The 19,985-nt window shown below is 46.9% G+C and overlaps 1 protein-coding gene, 2 non-coding genes and 1 pseudogene across 3 annotated transcripts in view; 2 read left to right on the top strand and 2 right to left on the bottom strand.

Annotated features, from left to right (window-relative positions):
• Positions 1-19,985, top strand: part of LOC122545194 (uncharacterized) — a 785,061-nt gene that overhangs the window by 583,026 nt on the left and 182,050 nt on the right. The gene's annotated exons all lie outside the window — the stretch shown is intronic.
• The window catches only part of LOC148144882 (uncharacterized), a 127,309-nt pseudogene that overhangs the window by 72,530 nt on the left and 34,794 nt on the right, over positions 1-19,985 (bottom strand).
• Positions 8,769-8,840, top strand: trnaw-cca (transfer RNA tryptophan (anticodon CCA)). The gene has a single exon. It is a non-coding gene; the product is annotated as a tRNA-Trp (tRNA).
• Positions 14,804-14,893, bottom strand: trnap-ugg (transfer RNA proline (anticodon UGG)). Its single transcript is given in 2 exon segments — positions 14,804-14,839; positions 14,858-14,893. It is a non-coding gene; the product is annotated as a tRNA-Pro (tRNA).

The raw sequence follows: 19,985 nt of genomic DNA, 5'->3' as shown, positions 1-19,985 counted from the left end.
CATATAGATCAAACCCTCCAACTCTTGCAATAGCCTTGTAAATCTTTTCCAAATCCTTGCAAAGGTTCGTAACACTTTTCCTGTAGCAGAGAAACCAGAACCGAACACAGTATTCCAAAAGTGGCCTAATCAATGTCCTGTACAGCCGCAACATGACCTCCCAACATCTGTATTGAAATGCACTGACCTTTTAAAGCAAATATACCAAAAACCTTCTTTGCTATCCTGCCTACCTGCGACTCCACTATGAACCAACACTCCAAGGTATGTTTATTCAACAACACTCCCCATTAAATGTGTAGATCCTGCCCTGATCTGCCTTTCCAAAATCCATATTTCAAAAGGGGGTCGAGAAACGTATAAGCCGTGATTGAATGGTGGAGCAGATCTGATGGGCTAAATGGCTTAATTTCTGCGCCAATATCGTATGGTCTCTTGCTGTCCTGGACACAGTGAGAGAATTGGAAGCAGGAATAGGTCATTTGTCTTTCCAGCTGGCACCAGTATTGAACAGTTCATAACTGGATATAAATATAACTGCATCTAGATGGAAAGGCTGGGTCTTTTTTCACTGGAGCATCAGAGGTTGAGAGGTGACCTCAGAGAGGATTATAAAATCATGAGAGGTATATTTGAGGAGAACGGCAGGTATTCTTTCCCTGGTGTGGGTGTTTCAAGATTAGGGAGCAAATTTTGAAGGTGAAGAAAGAAATATTTTAAAAAGGAATGAGGGGCACCTTTTTTTAAAAAGATAAAGAGTAGTTCGTGTGAGGAATCAATGTCCAGCGGAGTTGCTGGATGCAGGTACAGTTACAATGTTTAAAAGACATTTGGAGAAGTACATGAAGAGGAAAGGGTCGGAGGGATATGGGACAATCACTGGCAGGTGGGACCAGTTTAGTTTCAGAACACCGCCAGCATGGACTAGTTCGATTGAATGATCTGTTTCTGTGCTGTATGACTCTGTAACTGTTCTGTACTGGTCTTAAAACCATTTTCTTGCCTTCTCCCATAACTTCTTTGTTCTTCAAAGTCACATGAACGCAGCCTTGAATACATTCAATAACCGAGCGAACTGTAGGAAGACATCCCCACTTCTGAACTCAATTCCTCTTGCTGATATACCACTTGCTTTGCTCATTGCTTGCTGCACTTTCTGACAACTGGCAGTGACTGGTGTAGAAGGACACTGAGGCCCCTTGGTCTATCCACACATCACTCCTGATGAAGGGCTCGTGCCCGAAACGTCGACTCTCGTCCTCCTCAGTTGCTGCCTGACCGACTGTGGTTTTCCAGCGCCACAATATTCAACTCTGAACTCCAGCATCTCACTTTCGCCACATCTCAACATATCACCATTTAAACAATGCAACTCCTTTCTGCTATTTTTTCACACTACAAAGGCTATAACTTCACATTGTGATATTGCATTTTCCATATGTTTGCAAGTTGACACACAGACCTGGATAAACTTTTCCAGAGTCTGGCCCCTCCCTCGGTTCACTCTTGAACCCCAGAATGGAAAAGTGGTGAGAAAAACACTGTTGTACTCACAAATGTTAGACAGAGGAAGGAAGTTACAGTCTGGGGTGAAGTTTAACCTTATGCAGAGAGAAAAGAGCAGCAGCACCTTCAGAGCTCATGGTCCAACCTCCGCATTTCCACAATGGCCGGCTCTGATTGGCAGGAGGACCAGACTCCTTCCGGTCCTCCAAGGTTGTCTCCTGCTCCATGGAAAGGAGCTCGCGTGCCGTTTCTGCGGACACCCAAGAGTATGCGCAGTGCTTGCTGACACTGGCGGTCATGCGCAGTGCTTGCTGACACCATGGAGCATGCTCAGTGTGCAGGAATTTGTTACAAATTTTAAAGTTAAAAATCACAAAGCACCTGGTGATAGTCCAACAGACTTATTTGGAGGCACTAGCTTTCGGAGCCCTGCGCCTTCATCAGCTGATTGTAGAGTATAACATCGTAAGACACAGAATTTATGATCTTACGATCTTATATTCCACAACCACCTGATGAAGTAGCAGCGCTCCGAAAGCTAGTGCTTCCAAACAAGCCGATTGGACTGTAACCTGGAGTTGTGTGATTTTTAACTTCGTACACCTTAGTCCAACACGGGCACCACCCGATCATGACAAATATTAAGCGTCCAAATGCTGGAAAATTATGATTTTATTTCTTTTGCATTTTGTCTGTCTGCTCAACGTTTCTGTCTTTTCCCTAGGTAAGAGGTATTCCGAAACTAGAGGGTAAAGGTTTAGGGTGTGGGGGAAAGATTTTAAAAGATCTAAAAGACGAGGAAAAGAACATTCACCCCTTACTGGGCGAAAGTGAGGACTGCAGATGCTGGAGATTAGGGTCGAGAGTGTGGTGCTGGAAAAGCACAGCAGGTCAGGGAGCATCCGAGGAGCAGTACACTCGACGTTTCGGGCAAAACCCTTCGTCAGGAAATAGCCATGGGGAACTGCAGGGCTGTAGCCTAAACGAGTGAGTCTCAGTGGGATGCTGTTGGGAAGGTCGGTGTGAATGGCCTGTAGCGATGATATGGTTCCACTGCCTTAGCCACGCGTCTTTTGAGAAATGTGGGAGGAGTGGGTTCCAGTTCGTGGGACACTGACACGAGTCCTGGAGAAGGTGGCATTTGTGCTGTCTCTATCTTCACATTCTGCCCCCCTGTCCATTTTCTCCCCATCCACTGCCCCCTGCCTATTCTCTCTCCTCATACTGCACCCTCTATTCTCTCCCCCAAACCTCTGAACCCCAGTCTGTTCCCCTGTCCATTTTCCTCCCTTCTCCGCCACCACCAGCGACCCCTTCACCCACCCACCCCACCCCCACAATCGTCCTTTCTCGTGCCTCAGCCCTCTTTGATCGCTGTATGAAGTTTTTCTCAGGGAAGAGAGAGAATGGATGGTGATGACTTTATCTGGGAAACACGGCATGTGAGAAATAGCTGATTTTTAAAATTGAGAATAACTAAAACCAAATATTCAGAAACTTCGTTACAGTCGGGAAGAATGTTATTTTTTTTTCAAAAAAAAGCTGCACAAATCTTTCTGAAACTTGCATTGATGTATGTGCAGTTAGGCCACAACAAACGACAGGCTGTAAGGAGTGAATGAGTGAATAAAAGACAAGTCCAACCTTGCCCTCGAGGAGAAGGTGAAAACTGCTGATGCTGGCGATCAGAGTCGAGAGTGTGGTGTTGGAAAACCACAGCAGGTCCGGCAGCATCCAAGGAGCAGGAGAATCGACGTTTCGCGCATAAGCACTTGGCACTCGGCCATCGCTCCTTCAACCCCCCTGTGATGGCGCGTGAACTCACTGGTGCCTCCGCAGGTGGGAGGAGCAGGTGAATCCCTTCCGGCACATACAGCAGGTGAATGGCCTCCCTCCAGGGTGGACCCGCTGGTGGGTCAGCAGTGCAGCTGACTGAGTGAAACCCCTCCCGCACATGGGGCACGTGAATGGCGTCTCTCCCTTGTGGACTCACTCATGCGTCTGCAGATGGCAGATCCGACTGAAGCCCTTCCCACACACTGAGCAGGTGAATGGCCTCACCCGGTGTGAATGCGTCTGTGGGTTTCCAGCAAGGATGGGGAAGGGAATCCATTCCCACAGACCCCAGATTTCCAAGGTTTCCCCTTTGGAGGGAGCTTTCCTTGTGTTGCTCTGGGATTGAAATTACAAACAGAACGGGTACATAGCCTTTCCCACCTTGAGGGGTGAGACTTTGCTTCCTCCAAGCTGAGTAAATGGTTTGAAGCACTTTTCACAGTCAGCGCACTGAATCTCCCTCACTCGGTGTCTCAGTATTCTTCCTGCCACAGGACTGTCCAAAATCTCTCAAACAAACAAAAGCAAACATGCCTTCTTGATTGGAATGGCTGCTGATATTCAAGTCCCAATGAATCAAGTGGCTCTGTCAGAAGTTGATGTATCATTTGTTTTCAGATTTCTTTCTGCACGTCTTCTTGCAAAGAAAAATCACAAAATAAGTGATCACTGTCAGTACAGTTAATGAACATAACATAGGTGGCAATTCCTGTAGATTGCGAGATGTCTGCTGATCACATATTATCCAGGCCACAGAAACCTGAAAACCCTCATGCAGCCAGATCGGCTTAGCTGTGCATGGAGGAAAACTTCATTTCAGTGACAATAACATGGAACAAACTGCCTACAAAGATGCTGGAAATGGAGCTGAATCAAGGATATGAAAATGAAATGTTAAGGTTGCTTGAGAAAAGAAAGGCAGTAAAATTGCTGAATGACTTCCTGCTAACCTATTAAATAAAAAATTATGACAAAAAAAGGACGTAACTCCATGACTACATGAGAAGGTGAATAATAATTACAAAGAAACTTTTACAACAGTCAACAATATCAGATATACACCATATAGAACAAAGAAAGTTTCCAGCTCAGGAACAGGCCCTTCAAGCTTGAGCCGATCCAAATGTACTGTCTAAACCTGTCGGTTAATTCCTGAGCATCTGTATCCCTCTACTCCCCACCCACTCATGCATTTACACAGACGCATTTTAAATGAATCTACCGTGCCTGCCTCTGCTACGTCTGCTGGCAACGCGTTCCAAACGCCCACCACCCTCTGTGTGAAGTAACGCACGTATTCTCTTTGAATAAGGGCTACCCTTGCCGCGTTCATAAGCTGCTTTTTGAGGGTATTGACTGGCCGTTTTTGCACAAGGCAGAGTAAGAAACAAGGGCTCGTCCGGGATTTGAACCCGGGATTTCTCGCATGCCCACGCACCAGAAGGCCCTAGACCAACGAGCCACAGGCCCAGGGCGTGCTCCATTTTTTGAGCAATGTGCCAATCCCTTAAATGCTGCTCAGTTCCTTGAGAATCGAACCTTTCAGTTGTGAACATGAGGAAAGGAGCAATCCTTTTCTAGGGTGCAAACTGTATACGTGCCAAACTGAGGGAATACACAAGGAAAATAGCTTTAAGAGAGATAGAAAGTATTTGAGCACCTTTGGAGTGTCTGCTCCCTCCCTGGATTCACTCCAGTTGCTACAAGTGAACAGTGTTTCACCCACCCCTACCTCCCCTTCCCCCTCGCTGCTGGAGGATGGTATATGGAAAGGGGGAGACATTGCTTTACTCCCAGATGTTGCCCAGAGGGAGGGAGTTTCACTCTGAAACTGACAGGGCTGCATCCGCATTGTGACGTCAACAATGGAGGGCGGGCCGGACAGCTGTCCTGCAGTTAAGGCACGTGTGGAGGGGAGGAAACTTTGCAAATCCCACTCTCCTCCAAGTCCATGCAGATTGAGTTCAAGCAAAGCAAGGGGTTTAAATATACTATAGAAAACCTCCTTGTGCCGTGAGAAAACTCCGGCCGCGGGAAATGCAGTGTTACAGATTCAAAGTAACAGAAGCAGGAGTCGACCATTTGGTCAAGCCTGCTCCGTCATTCATTGAGATCACAGCTCCACCAACCTGGATTATCCCGACTACCCTTAATTCCCCTACCATGCAAAAACCCATCCAACTGCGTCTTCAATAAACTTCATGAAGCTGTCTCAACTGCTCTCTTGGGCAGAGAATCCCATGGAGTCTCACAGAGTGACACAGATGTACAGCACGGAAACAGACCCTTCGGTCCAGCTCATCCATGCAGCCCAGATATCCTAACCTAATCTAGTCCCCTTTGCCAGCACTTGGCCCAAATCCCCATAAAACCTTCCTACCCTCCAATCTCCAACCCTGGTAACATCCCTGTAAATCTTTTCTACACATTTTCTAGTTTCACAACATCTTTCCGATAGGAAGCAGACCAAAATTACATGCAATATTCCAAACGTGGCCTGACCAATGTTCTGTACATTGGCAACATGAGCTCCCAACATCTATCCTCGATGCTCTGACCAACAAAGGAAAGCACACCAAACGCCTTCTTTACTATCCAATCTGCCTGCGTCTCTACTTCTAAGGAACTATCAACCTGAACTCCAAGGTCTCTTTGTTCAGCAACACTTCCAAGGAACTTACCATTAAGTGTAAAAGTCCTGCTCTGATTTGATTTTCCAAAATGCAGCACCTCATATTTATCTACATTAACCTCCAACTGCCATTCCTCAGCCCATTGGCCCATCTGATCAAGGTTCCGTTGTGATCTGAGGTAACCTTCTTTACAGTCCACTACACCTCCAATTTTGGTGTCATCTACAAACTTGCTAACTATACCTCCTCCGTTTACATACAAATCATTTATATAAATGACAAAAAGTAGCGGGCCCAGCATCAATCCTTGTGACACACCATTGGTCACAGGCCTTCAGTCTGAAAAGCAACCTCCATCACCACCCTCTGTCTTCTGCCTTCTAGCCAGTTCTGTATCCAAATGGCTAGTTGTCCCTGCATGCCATGAGATTAAACCTTGCTCACCAGTCTCCCATGAGGAACCTTGATGAACGCCTTCCTGAAGTCCATATAGATCACGTCCATCGCTCTGCCCTCATCAATCCACTTTGTTACTTCTTCAAAAAACCCAATCATGTTCATGAGACATGATTTCCCAAGCATAAAGCCATGCTGACTATCCCTAATCAATTCTTGCCTTTCCAAATACATGTAAATCCTGTCTCTTAGGATTCTCTCCAAAACCTTGCCCATCACGGATGTCAGGTTCACTGGTCTATAGTTCCCTGGCTTTTCCTTACCACCTTTCTTAAATAGTGGCATCACGTTAGCCACCCTCTAGCCATCTGGCACCTCACCTGTGACTATTGATGATACAAATATCTCAGTAAGAGGCCCAGCAATCACTTCCTCAGTTCCCCACAGAGTTCTCGGGTACTCCTGATCAGGTCCTTGCACTTCCCACAACCCAGTCGACTTTTATGCATATCAAGATATCCAGCAATTTCTCATCTGTAATTTGGGCATTTTTTCAACATGTCACCATCTACTTTCTCACATTCTAGATCTTCCATGCCCTTCTCCACAGTAAACACTGATGCACAATATCCGTTCAGTATCTCCCCACCCGCCCCCCATCTACTGCAGCTCCACACAAAGGCCGCCTTGCTGATCTTTGACGGGCCCTATGCTCTCCCTTGTTATCCTTTTGTCCTTAATGTATTTATAAAAATCCTTTGGGTTATCCATGACTATTTGCCAAAGCTATCTCATGTCCCCTTTTTTGCCCTCATGATTTCCCTCTTAAGTATGCTCGTACTGCCTTTATACTCTAAGGATTCACTCGATCTCTCTGCCGATACCTGATACATACATCCTTCTTTATCTTAACCAAAATCTCATTTTCTCTAGTCATCCAGCATTCCCCAACCTACCAGCCTTTCCTTTCACCCGAACAGGAATATACTCAGATGAAGGAGCGTCGCTCAGAAAGCTAGTGTGCTTCCAAGTAAACCTGTTGGACTATAACCTGGTGTGGTGTGATTTTTTAACTTTGTACTCCCCAGTCCAACACCGGCATCTCCGAATCAGGAATATACTGTGTCTGAACTCTTGTTATCTCATATTTGAAGGCTTCCCATTTTCCAGCAGTCCTTTAACCTGCGAACATCTGCCCCCAATCAGCTTTTGAAAGATCTTGCCTAATACCTGAGTCTTCTTCCAATTTAGAACTACAACTTTTAGATCTGATATATTATTTTCAATCACAGTTCTAAAGTTAATAGAATTATGGTTTACCCTTAGGTTTTGCACCCTCGCCAGTATGTACATCCACATTGTGAATTAGAAAATGTCCTTGTACACACTTAACAAATTTCTCTATTTGGCAGATAGGAAAATGGGCAGGTGTTATACCTTGGGTCCACTCTTCCTTCATTCCCACCAAGCCTAACCCCATTCCCACCCCAATAGTCCAACGGCACTTTCCCCTGCAACTGCCGAATGTGTGACACCAGCCCATTTACCTGCTCCCTCCTCTCTATCCAAGGATCCAAACTTACCTTCCAGGTGAAGCAGCACTTGACCTGCACTTCCCACAACCCAGTCGACTGCAGTTGCTGCTCATAATGTGGTCTCATCTACATTGGGGAAAACGAAGCATAAACTGGGTGACTGCTGCACAGAACATCTACGTTCTACCTGCAAAAAAGACCCTGAACTTCCAGTTGCCTGCCAATTCCACACCCCACCCTGTTCCTGGCCAACATCTCTGTCTCAGGTTTGCTGTAGTGTTCCAGCGAAGCTCAGCACCAGCAGAACGAAGAGCACCGAATATTACACTTTGGGAGCATACATCCCGGTCCCAATATCGAATTCAATAATTCTCGGGCCTGAAATGCATAGTATCCTCGTCCCTTCCACACACACCAAGCCTTGTTATCACATAGTCTGTCATTACACACTACCTATTCTTAGCCACGAACAGTCTCCATTCACCCTCCCACGCAGATCGTTGTCAACTCCCTTTCCTGTCCAACAGTTCTTCCCTCGCTTTGGGCTCTGTCCTGATCTATCATTTACTGCATCCGCCTTCCTCCCACAATATCTCCTGCATATAAACCAACGTTTTCCCAATCACCATCAGTTCTGTGGAAGGGTCACCAGCAACTTCTGTTTTTTGTTTCAGATATGCAGCATCTACAGTTCTTTCACCTTTTTATTGAGATAGAATTGGAACTTACTTCGAGAGACAGAAGGAGAGGGGGCAGAGACAGAACACCCATGAACTGTTGATCTTCGTTGTTACTCATAATGTAAAATCATTGCAGTGCGATCACTTCCCTTAAGCATGAATAGAAGGCATGGGTGATCTGTGAGTTTGTGGCGCAACGGTAGCGCGTCTGACTCCAGGTCAGAAGGTTGCGTGTTCGAATCACGTCAGGCTCACTGTCGTCAACTTCTTACATTTCAAATCAAGAAAGGAGCACTTCACTCGGGATATCTGTTGAGCCAAATCTTCTTTGCGGAAATTTTCGATCACACGTGAAGCTTTGCTGTCAGTTTGATTTGTGAACACTGTGTCAGGGAGGTGGTGTGCCCATTGTCTGGGTCAATGCTCAGCTCCCCCAGTTCATCACGGGATTTAAACACAGCCGTCTCCCTCTGGGCAGCCGCTTCGTTCAGTTGGTGACAGCGCGGTGTGAATAACGTAATACCGATAGTTTTACAACATAATCCAGAGACTCCCAGCTTTATGTTTCAATCTATCAGGATAGTGTTAGCGAGTTCAGATAGAAATGTTTCCTACCAACTGCAAATCCTTTCTTTCACTGGACACAGTTAAAATTATCTTTATTCAACAGGAGAAGCGGAAACTCTAGTCTGACGGCCTCTCTCCACATTAACGGTGAGCCTGAATTTTATAAACGGTGTCAGTAAAATCCAGAGGCGGACACTGATTTGGTTCAATCGATTTTTTTGCCAAGCGTAATTCACCGAGAGGATGCTACTGTGTGAAACAGCGTGGGGAATTACTGCAGGGCCTCCTGCGCATGAGACACACCGCAACTGATGTGTTTCACCTTCACCAGGCTCAACACAATATGTAAATAAGTGTCTCATTTTGTCGCCTTCTCCCTGTAAATCTGCATATTGTCACATTGAACATGCCCACCGAATTCCCTTTTGTGTCCATTGAATCTGCCTCTTTGTCACTGTCAGACAGCGACTTTCTGACCCCACTCCCTGTGCGAAAACGGTCTTCCTAATGTCACTTTTACTTATTTTCCTGATGACTTTAAATCTCTGCCAAATCATTCTCGATCCTTTCAGGCCTGGGAGCATTTTCACTGCATTATTTCCTCTGTCTAAAACCCTCATGACGTGGAAAACTTCAATCAGACCAGCTTTCAGCCCTCTGTTCTCCAAAGAGAGCTGCCCCAAACTTTCCAATCTCCCTTCATTGCTGACATTCCTCAGGACGGTACCATTCACGTTAACTTGTTCAGAGCTGTCTGTAATCACTTCACTTCCCCGCTTCCTGAAGTGTCACCCTCAGAATTGAGCGTAATACAGGTGGAGGATTCATTCAGACTCGGATTGCGCGGGCGAAAAATCTGCAATACTTGTTTTCACTTTGAACAAGTGTTTCCCTTCGCCGTGTTCACTGCAATGGCAGCTCTGCGCCGTCTCTAATTCAGGCAGTCCGATCTTATTTAACGAAGCGGCTTTTTGAGAAAATTCATCAGGTATTTTTGCTCAGGTCAATTTAAGGAATGATGGTTCGCATGGGATTGGAACCCGGGAATTCTCACACGGCTGCATATGCTCGAAGACCCAAAGCTAGAATCATATCCCAGACTAACGAGCCACCAGCCATGGGTGCAGCCACCTCCGGAATCAGCTGAGACTTGCTCAGTACGAAATACATTGTGCATTGCTCACAGAATTGCAAGGAAGGAAGAGTTTCAAGAACATGTGCTTCTCAATCTGTCTCCCTGCTTCTAGGACGCTGCTGTTTGTCCCGTCCCCAGGGACCGGGCTCTCTCCACTGGTGGATAATTGAACCATTTCGTTTCTACTTGCAAGCTGTGCTGGTGAAAGGCAGAGCCCATTCACTCTTCTGCTGTCTCACACTATTACGTGATGCAGGATAAGTCAGTTACAGTTATGCGTAGGAAATGGGCAACTTTGAACTTGTTCCAAAGGTCTTGTTAACGGAGAGATAGAAAGATGCTCTGCTGCCGGGACAGAGAGAAATGGACACCAGAGACTCTTCCCTCAGGTAAATTGATATGAGTGCATTTTTGTGCAGCCTGCTTGGTGTTCAGAATTTGTCTTGACACAGCAATACTGCAGAAAGTCTTTTATTACACGGCTGTTGGTTTCTTTACTGCAGGAAATGGACAAAAACAGCAAGTCATGTGTTTCAACTTCACCGGTTCATTGCCATCTGAGAGAAGAGGTTTCACACGAGATCAGGACACCGACAGAGAACACGACAAGACAACTCAGAGCTCCACAAGGGTGCCAGCGCAACTGTGTTTGACTTGTGTTTCGACGTGACATATCCAGCTCAGATACTCTAAGTTTTGGGAAGCAAATGACATGGCAAGGAAAAGACTAGAGCGCCAGGAGAGACATTCAGGAAGTCGTTTGAAAGGCAAGATGCTGGACAGGATACCATCACAAATGAAAGTCGCTCCAGGAGACACTGAACAATAGCAGAGGATGGCTTCGATCCATCGACCTCGGAGTTATGGGCCCAGCACGCTCCCGCTGCACGACTCGGCTCCCAAGCACAGCATCGTTTTCCACAGCCCCCCTCAGCCTTTCGTTTGGCGCGTGGCATGCACGTTCGAGACTGATGTCAAAGATCTCCACTGCTGTCGCTTTATATGGTGTTGCGCAGACGTATGGAGGCTGTGTAAATATAAACTTTTTCTAACTTCGAACATTCTGTTGGCCGAACTGTGATTTCACTCTGAACAGACGCTTCGCTCTGCTTGGGTCGACACAGTAAGTAAACGTGGGTCTCTATTCGTATCATTTTCTTGCTTTCCCCATGTAATTCTGCACATTGTTACTTTAAACATGACCACCGGATTCCCGTTTGCGTCTAATGAATCTGCCTCTTTGTCAGTGTCAGTTAGGGATTTACTGACCCCAACCACGTTCTTCCTAATGTCACTTTTGGTTTATTTCCTCGTGACTTTAAAACTCTGCCGAAACTTTCAGGCGTGGGAGCATTTTGACTACATTACTTTCTCTGTCTCGACTTCGCAAGCTTCAATCGGGCCAGATTTCAAACTTCTGTTCTCCGAAGAGAGCTGTCCCAAATTTCCAATCGACCCTCATCGCTGACAGCCCTCAAACACCGCACCACTGACGTCAACCTATTCAACGCTATCTCCAATCATTTCACTTCGCTGCTTTCTGTCCCATTGGGAATCCAGGGAGCCCAAACTCGTTTAACGAAGGTGCTTTTTGAGAAAATAAAGCAGGCACTTTCGCACAAGTCATGAAACGCGGGCTCGTCAGGGATTGGAACCCGGGATCTCCCGCACGGCTGCGTCGACGAAGACCCAAAACGCGAATCATACCCCTAGACCAACGAGCCACACCAGCTGAGACTTGGTCAGAGTGAAGTATAGTTGACATTGAACAGGTTGGGGCTGTTTTCTGCAACGTCGGACGCTGAAGGGTGACTTTATGGAGGTTTACAAAATTATGAGGGGCATGGATAGGATAAATAGGCAAAGTCTTTTCCCTGGGGTCGGAGAGTCAAGAACGAGAGGGCAGAGATTTAGGGTGAGAGGGGAAAGATATAAAAGAGACCGAAGGGGCAACGTTTTCACGCAGAGGGTGGTGCGTGCATGGAATGAGCTGCCGGAGAAAGTGGCGGAGGCTGGTACAATTGCAACATTTAAGAGGCTTTTGGATGGATATATGAATAGGAAGGGTTTGGAGGGATATGGGCCGGGTGTTGGCAGGTGGGACTAGATTGGGGTGGGATATCTGATCGGCATGGATGGGTTGGACCGAAGGGTCTGTTTCCACGCTGTACATCTCTATGACTCTATGAACAGCTGCTTCTCATTCTGTCTCTCTGCTGCCGTTCGCCCGTCCCCAGGAACCGGGCCCTCTCTACTGGCAGAAAATTAAACCGTTTTCTTTCTAAACTTTTCTCTGACACCGGAGTGACCAGTGACAAGCACTGCCCTCCTCAACATAGGGTACAGAGAACAGGAGAAGACCCCGCAGACCTCCACGAGTGTGTCATCTCAACTGTGCACATTGGGCCTGTGCATCAATGTGAAATATTTACGTCGAAATTTTTTTGGAAGCAGATGAGAAGGCGAGATGCACAACAGTGCGCTGTTATACGGGAAAGCTGCTAAAGACGACATTGAGTGAATAGGAAAGATGGTTTCCCTTCTGAGTTAGGCTCCCATCACGCACCGGCAGACATATCGCCGGCAAGCAAATATTAACTCTGTCTAAATTGCCACATTCTGTTTTTACGAACCGTGACTTCACTCAGAAGCACAATTTACCCGCTCCCTCCTGAATATCCTTCCAGGCTCGAACATACCTTCCAGGTGAAGCAGCACTTTACCTGCACATTTGCCGCAACCTAGTCTACTGCATCCGCTGCTCATAGTGTCGTTTCCCCAACAGAGCATGAAGTATGAACTGGGTGACTGCTTCGCAGAACATCTCGGTTCTGCCCGCAAATAAAGGACCTGAGCTTCTGCTTTCCTGCCACTTTAACACGCCACCCTGTTCCCTGGCCAACATCTCTGTCTCAGGCTTGTAGCAGTGCTCCAGCAAAGCTCAGCTCCAGATGGAAGAACAACGCCTCATATTCCACTTCAAAACCCTACAGCCCTCCGGTCTTCAAGATCGAGTTGCATGACTTTAGGACCTGAAATCCCCCATGTCCTTGACCCCTACCACACACATACGAGCCCCTTGTTATCACATAGTCTGCTACGACACACTACTTATTGTTAGCCACTAACGGTCTCCATTAACAGCTATTCACCCGCCCACACTGATCGTTATTCACTCCTTTGTCTCTCCTATTGTTCTCACTCTGAGTTGGCGGGAAAGAGAGCAATGTACACTGGAGACTCTGAACCAGCTGAAACTTGCTCAGTGTGAAATACATTCCACTTTGCTCCAAGAATTGCAAGCAGCAAAGAGTTTCCGGAATATCTGCTTGTCATTCTGTCCCCGGGATGCGGTTTCTGACATGCGGATCGTCTTGTCATACACGTCGGAACCGGCGTGGTGCACTACTGCAGGGAAGGCACGAAACCACAAGGCATGCGTTTCAACTTTATCAGCTCATTGGCATCTCAGAGAAGTGGGTTTGCGGTTCAGTTCAAAGGAAACCGACGAAGAACAGGAGAAGACCACTCAGACCTCCAAAAGCACGTCACTTGAACGGTGTGAGTTTCGCGACAGAATTGGTATGATACGGGGCATTCAGACACTCAGGAACTCTGAATGCCGAACAGAGTGCCATCACAAAGGAAAATCGCTCAAGGAGACAGTGAATAATAGCAGAGGATGGTTTCGATCCATCGACCTCTGGGTTATGGGCCCAGCACGCTCCCGCTGCGACACTCTGCTCCTACACAACGTGACTTCTTCCACAGGTCCTTTCAGCCTTTCGTCGGGCGCGTGGCATGCACGTTCGAGACTGATGTCAAAGATCTCCACTGCTGTCGTCTTATATGGTGTTGCGCAGACGTATGGAGGCTGTGTCAATATCAACTTTTTCTAACTTCCCACATTCTGTTGGTCGAACTGTGATTTCACTCTGAATAGACGCCATGCGTCCCAGCTTCGCTCTGCTGGGTCGACACAGTAAGTGAACGTGGGTCTCTATTCGAATCATTCTCTTGCCTTCTCCATGTAATTCTACACATTGTTACTTTAAACATGACCACCGAATTCCCGTTTGCGTCTAATGCATCTGTCAGTGTCAGTTAGGGATTTACTGACCCCAACCACCACTCCCTGTACGAAAGCATTCTTCCTAATGTCACTTTTGGTTCTTTTCCTCATGACTTTAAAACACTGCCGATCCTTTCAGGCGTGGGAGCATTTTGACGACATTACTTTGTCTGTCTCGACGTCGCATGACTTGGAAAGCTTCAATCGGGCCAGATTTTGAAACTTCTGTTCTCCGAAGAGAGCTGTCCCAAATTTCCAATCGACCCTCATCGCTGATCGCCCTCAAACACCGCACCACTGACGTCAACCTATTCAACGGTATCGCCAATCATTTCACTTCGCTGCTTTCTGTCCCATTGGTACGCCAGGGAGCCCAACCTCGTTGAACGAAGGTGCTTTTTGAGAAAATTAAGCAGCCACTTTTGCACGAGCCACGTAAACGCGGGCTCGTCCGGGATTTGAACCCGGGATCTCTCGCACGTCTGCGTCGACGAAGACCCAAAGCGAGAATCATACCCCTAGACCAACAAGCCACACCGCCGAGCTCGCTGCGGCCCCACTCTACCTCTTGAACCAGCTGAGTCTTGCTCAGAGTGAAGTATAGTTGACATTGAACAGGCTGGAGCTGTTTTCTCTGCAACGTCGGAGGCTGAAGGGTGACTTTATGGAGGTTTACAAAATTATGAGGGGCATGGATAGGATAAATAGGCAAAGTCTTTTCCCTGGGGTCGGAGAGTCAAGAACGAGAGGGCAGAGATTTAGGGTGAGAGGGGAAAGATATAAAAGAGACCTAAGGGGCAACATTTTCACGCAGAGGGTGGTGCGTGCATGGAATGAGCTGCCGGAGAAAGTGGCGGAGGCTGGTACAATTGCAACATTTAAGAGGCTTTTGGATGGATATATGAATAGGAAGGGTTTGGAGGGATATGGGCCGGGTGCTGGCTGGCAGGACTAGATTGGGGTGGGATATCTGATCGGCATGGATGGGTTGGACCGAAGGGTCTGTTTCCACGCTGTACATCTCTATGACTCTATGAACAGCTGCTTCTCATTCTGTCTCTCTGCTGCCGTTTGCCCGTCCCCAGGAACCGGGCCCTCTCTACTGGCAGAAAATTAAACCGTTTTCTTTCTAAACTTTTCTCTGACACTGGAGTGACCAGTGACAAGCATTGCCCTCCTCAACATAGGGTACAGAGAACAGGGGAAGACCCCGCAGACCTCCACGAGTGTGTCATCTCAACTGTGCACATTGGGCCTGTGCATCAATGTGAAATATTTACGTCGAAGTTTTTTGGGAAGCAGATGAGAAGGCGAGATGCACAACAGTGCGCCGTTATACAGGAAAGCTGCTAAAGACGACATTGAGTGAATAGGAAAGATGGTTTCCCTTCTGAGTTAGGCTCCCATCACGCACCGGCAGACATATCGCCGGCAAGCAAATATCAACTCTGTGTAAATTGCCACATTCTGTTTTTACGAACCGTGACTTCACTCAGAAACACAATTTACCCGCTCCCTCCTGAATGTCCTTCCAGGCTCGAACATACCTTCCAGGTGAAGCAGCACTTTACCTGCATATTTGCCGCAACCTCGTCTACTGCATTCGCTCGTCCTCCTGACGTGAAAGCTCTGCCGAATCACTATCGATCCTTTCAGGCATGGGAGCATTTTCACAGCATTATTTCCTGTTTCTCGGCCCCTACTGACTTGGAAAAGTTCGGTTCTCCGAGGAGAGCTCGCCCAATTTTTCAATCTGCCTTTATTGCTGACATTCCTCAAATACCGCACCACTAACGTCAACCTGTTCAACGCGATCTCCAACCATTTCACTTCCCTGTTTTCTGCCCCATTCGTACTCCAGGCAGCCCAACCTCGTTTCACGAAGGTACTTTTTGAGAAAGTTGTGCGTCTCTTAACTTGCACAAATCAAGTTAAGAGACGCAGCCTCGTCTCGGATTTGAATCCAGGACCGCGCACAAGTCTGCACAGTTAAAGACTCTACCTGAGAGTCACGCGCCTCGACCAACAAGCCAAACAGCGGCTATTGCCCCACCCACCACACACCTCTTGAGCCAGCTGAGACTTGCTTAGTGTGAAATACATTTGACATTGCTCTAAGAATTGCAAGTGACGAAGAGTTTCCAGAACAGCTGCTTCTCATTCTGTCTCCCTGCTGCTGTTTGTCCCGTCCACTGTTTCGAAACTTATCTCTGACAACCGAGTGGCCAGTGACAAGCATTGCTTTCCTCAACATAGGATACAGAGAACAGGAGACCACTCAGAGGTTATATGGGAAGGCTGCTAAAGACGACTTTGAGTGAATAGGAAAGATGGTTTCCCTTCTGGGTTATGCTCCCATCACGCACCGGTAGACATATCGCCGACAAGCAAATATTAACTGGGCCTGTGTATCAATGTGAAATATTTACGTCGAAGTTTTTTGGGAAGCAGATGAGAAGGCGAGGTGCACAACAGTGCGCCGTTATACGGGAAGGCTGCTAAAGACGACATTGAGTGAATAGGAGACAATGGTTTCTCTTTTGGATTATGGTCCCAACATGCACGCGTTGTGCCATTCTCCCGCATTGATCGGCAGTTTTTCCAGAGAAGTATTCAGATTTTCATCTGGCGTGTGGCAGGCACGTTTGAGAATGACGTCAAAAGATCTTCACTGCTGTCGTGACATATGCTGTTGTGCAGACATATCGTCGATGTGCAAAAATAAACTCTGTCGAAATTCCCACATTCTGTTTTTCGAACTGTGATTTCGCTCAGAATCACTAATTTTCAAAACTCGCAATATTCAAACTTTAACAAAGTGCTCATAGAAATGATTAGTGAACACCTGGAAGAAATTCTTCCAAACTTACCTGGGGAATTTCGCTTTGAGGGGTCTTGAACTTTAAGTGGAAGGAAGGAAAGTTTGCCTCGAATCTGCTTAATGTGGAGATGTGTTCTCCATGTAAACTGGTCATAGTTGACCATCCCAGTGCTTCCCGATGCAGGGCTGCCTGACCCCCAGGGAGGTTTACTTGTAGCAACTGGAGTGAATCCAGAGAGGGAACAGATTCTGCAAAGGTGCTCAAATACTTTCTATCTCTCTTTTAGGTATTTTCCTTGTGTATTCCCTCAGTTTGGCACGTATGCAGTTTGCACCCTGGAAAATGATTGCCTTTTTCCTCATGTTCACAATTAAAAGTATAGTTTCTCATGGAACTGAGCCGCATTGAAAGGATTGGCATATTGATTTAAATGTGTACACGTATTTAGTTTTAGATTAGATTAGATTAGATTTGAACGAAGTTTTCCTCTAAACACACCTAAGCCTATCTGGCTGCATGATGTATTTCAGGTTTCTGTGTGCTGGGTATTATGTGATCAGCAGGCATCTGGCAAACTACGGGAACTGCCACCTATGTTATGTTCGTTTAAGTGTCCCGCCAATGATCACTTATTTTGTGAGGTTTTTTTTTTGCAGGAAGACGTGCCGAAGGAAATCTGAAAACAAATGATACATCAACTTCTGACAGATCCACTTGATTCACTGGGACTTGAATATCAGCAGCCATTCCAATCAAGAAGACATGTTTGCTTTTGTTTGCTTGAAAGATTTTGGACACTGGTGCGGCAGGAAGAATACTGAGACACCGAGTGAGGGAGATTCAGTGCGCTGACTGTGAAAAGTGCTTCACACCATTTACTCAGCTTGGGGGAATCAAAGTCTCATCCCTCACGGTGGGGATAGACTATGTCCCCGTTCTGATTGTAATTTCAAACCCAGACCAACACAAGGAAAGCTCTCCCAATGGGGAAACTGTGGAAATGTGGGGACTGAGGGAAAGGATTCCCTTCCCCATCCCTGCTGGAAACCCACAGGCGTATTCACAGCGGGGAGAGGCCATTCACCTGCTCGGTGTGCAGGAAGGTCTTCAGTCGGATCAGCCATCTGCAGACGCACGAGTGGGTCCACAAGTGAGAGAAGCCATTCACTGCCCCATGTACGGGAGGGGGTTCACTCAGTCAGCTGCACTGCTGACCCACCAGTGGGTCCACACCGGAGAGAGGCCATTCACCTGCTGTCAGTGCCGGAAGGGCTTCACCTGCTCCTCCCACCTGGGGAGGCACCAGCGCGTTCACGTGCCATCGCAGGGCGGGTGGAAGGAGCGATGGCCGAGCGCCGCTAACAACCCCGCTCTGGGGACTCTCATGTTCGAATCCCGTCGCGGCAGATGGCAGAATTGGGATTCGGTCAGTAGTCTGGACTTCAGAATCTCAGGATGAAACCATTTTCAGAGGGCAAAAACCCATCTGATTCACTCATGTCCTTTTCAGTGATGGAAACTGCCGTTGCGGGAAAGGATTCACTCAGTCGTCCCAGCTGCATGCTTTACCCGGCTGTGCGAAGGATCCAATTACAAAGGGACAACTCAACTGACCAATCATAAAGAAAGTGTGGTGGGTGGAGTGGGGGGGAGTGCGTGCACTTTGAGCTTGAGGTGTTTTTTTTAAAGAAAAGCTACTTTTTGTACGCCTTGTGATGTGGAGATCTGAAGCTGTAACAAAGTTGGGTCGCAGTAAAGGTTACCTGAACTCACCGTCAGGCTTAAACTCTCATTGAAAGCTGTGAGATCCAACAGCTTCTCATTTCTTTCAGCCACCAGCACCGAGTTTCCAATGTCATGTCTCAGAAGGAGCAGTGAATGAGTAGCTAGTATTGTTCGAAATTGTAAATTTTTCAGGACTGCAGGTTTATTGTTTCATTGGAATTGCAAAGTTTACTGGCAACAGTGGGAGGTGTGGGCTGTATTCACTGGAAACAAAGTTTTAAAATGACACAAACACCAGGGTATAGTCCAACAGGTTTATTTGGAAGCACTAGGTTCTGGAGCGCTGTTCCTTCATCAGGTAGTTGTTGAGTAGGATGGTAAGACACAGAATGTATAGCAAAAGATTATAGTGTCATGCAACATAAATGATATATTGAAGAAACCTGTTAAGTCTTTCATCTTTTAAAATGGGTTGCAGATTTCGGTTCATTAATCTGTAAATCCCAGAACTTTTTTTTAGTAAAATTCTCCAGGTAACTTAATGTTTTATAAAGGGAGGTGACACCTCAGGTCAGACAACGCATGAGAGCTGTGAGGTTAGAGTCTTTCTGTATCCCAGTCCTGAGTCAGACTGGTTCAATTTCCAAATAGAAAATCATGCAAATGCAATTCACCCCAAAGACTTCTATGTGCGAGTGAATGCATGAGACAGAGCGTCTGTGTGTGTGCGTGTGCATGCTGGGTAAAGTGTGCGTGTGATGGAGTATAATTGTGTGAGAAGGTGTGTGCATGGATGTGAGTGTGAGGAGTGTATCAATGTGTGTCTGAGAGAGAGCCTGTCTATCAGAGAGGGTCTGCACGACCGTGTGAGTACTTGAGTATGTGTGTGTGTGTGTGTGTGTGAGAGAGAGAGAGAGAGAGAGAAAGAGAGAGTTTGTGTGTGTATTGTGTAGCTGGGTCTCCTGTAGTGAGACATGAATCCAAGGTCTCAGTTGAGGTCATTCTCGTGTGTTCCAAACTTGTTAACAGCCTCTGCTCGGCCACGAGAAATGATTAAGCAGTTTCACAACACACACTG

This window comes from Chiloscyllium plagiosum, unplaced genomic scaffold (assembly GCF_037043375.1).
Source record: "Chiloscyllium plagiosum isolate Xiang-an unplaced genomic scaffold, Cpla_swu_hap1 HiC_scaffold_27, whole genome shotgun sequence".
Classification (NCBI taxonomy): domain Eukaryota; kingdom Metazoa; phylum Chordata; class Chondrichthyes; order Orectolobiformes; family Hemiscylliidae; genus Chiloscyllium; species Chiloscyllium plagiosum.
Note: the sequence above shows the minus strand (reverse complement) of the source record. Positions and strands in the feature narration are given on the sequence as shown.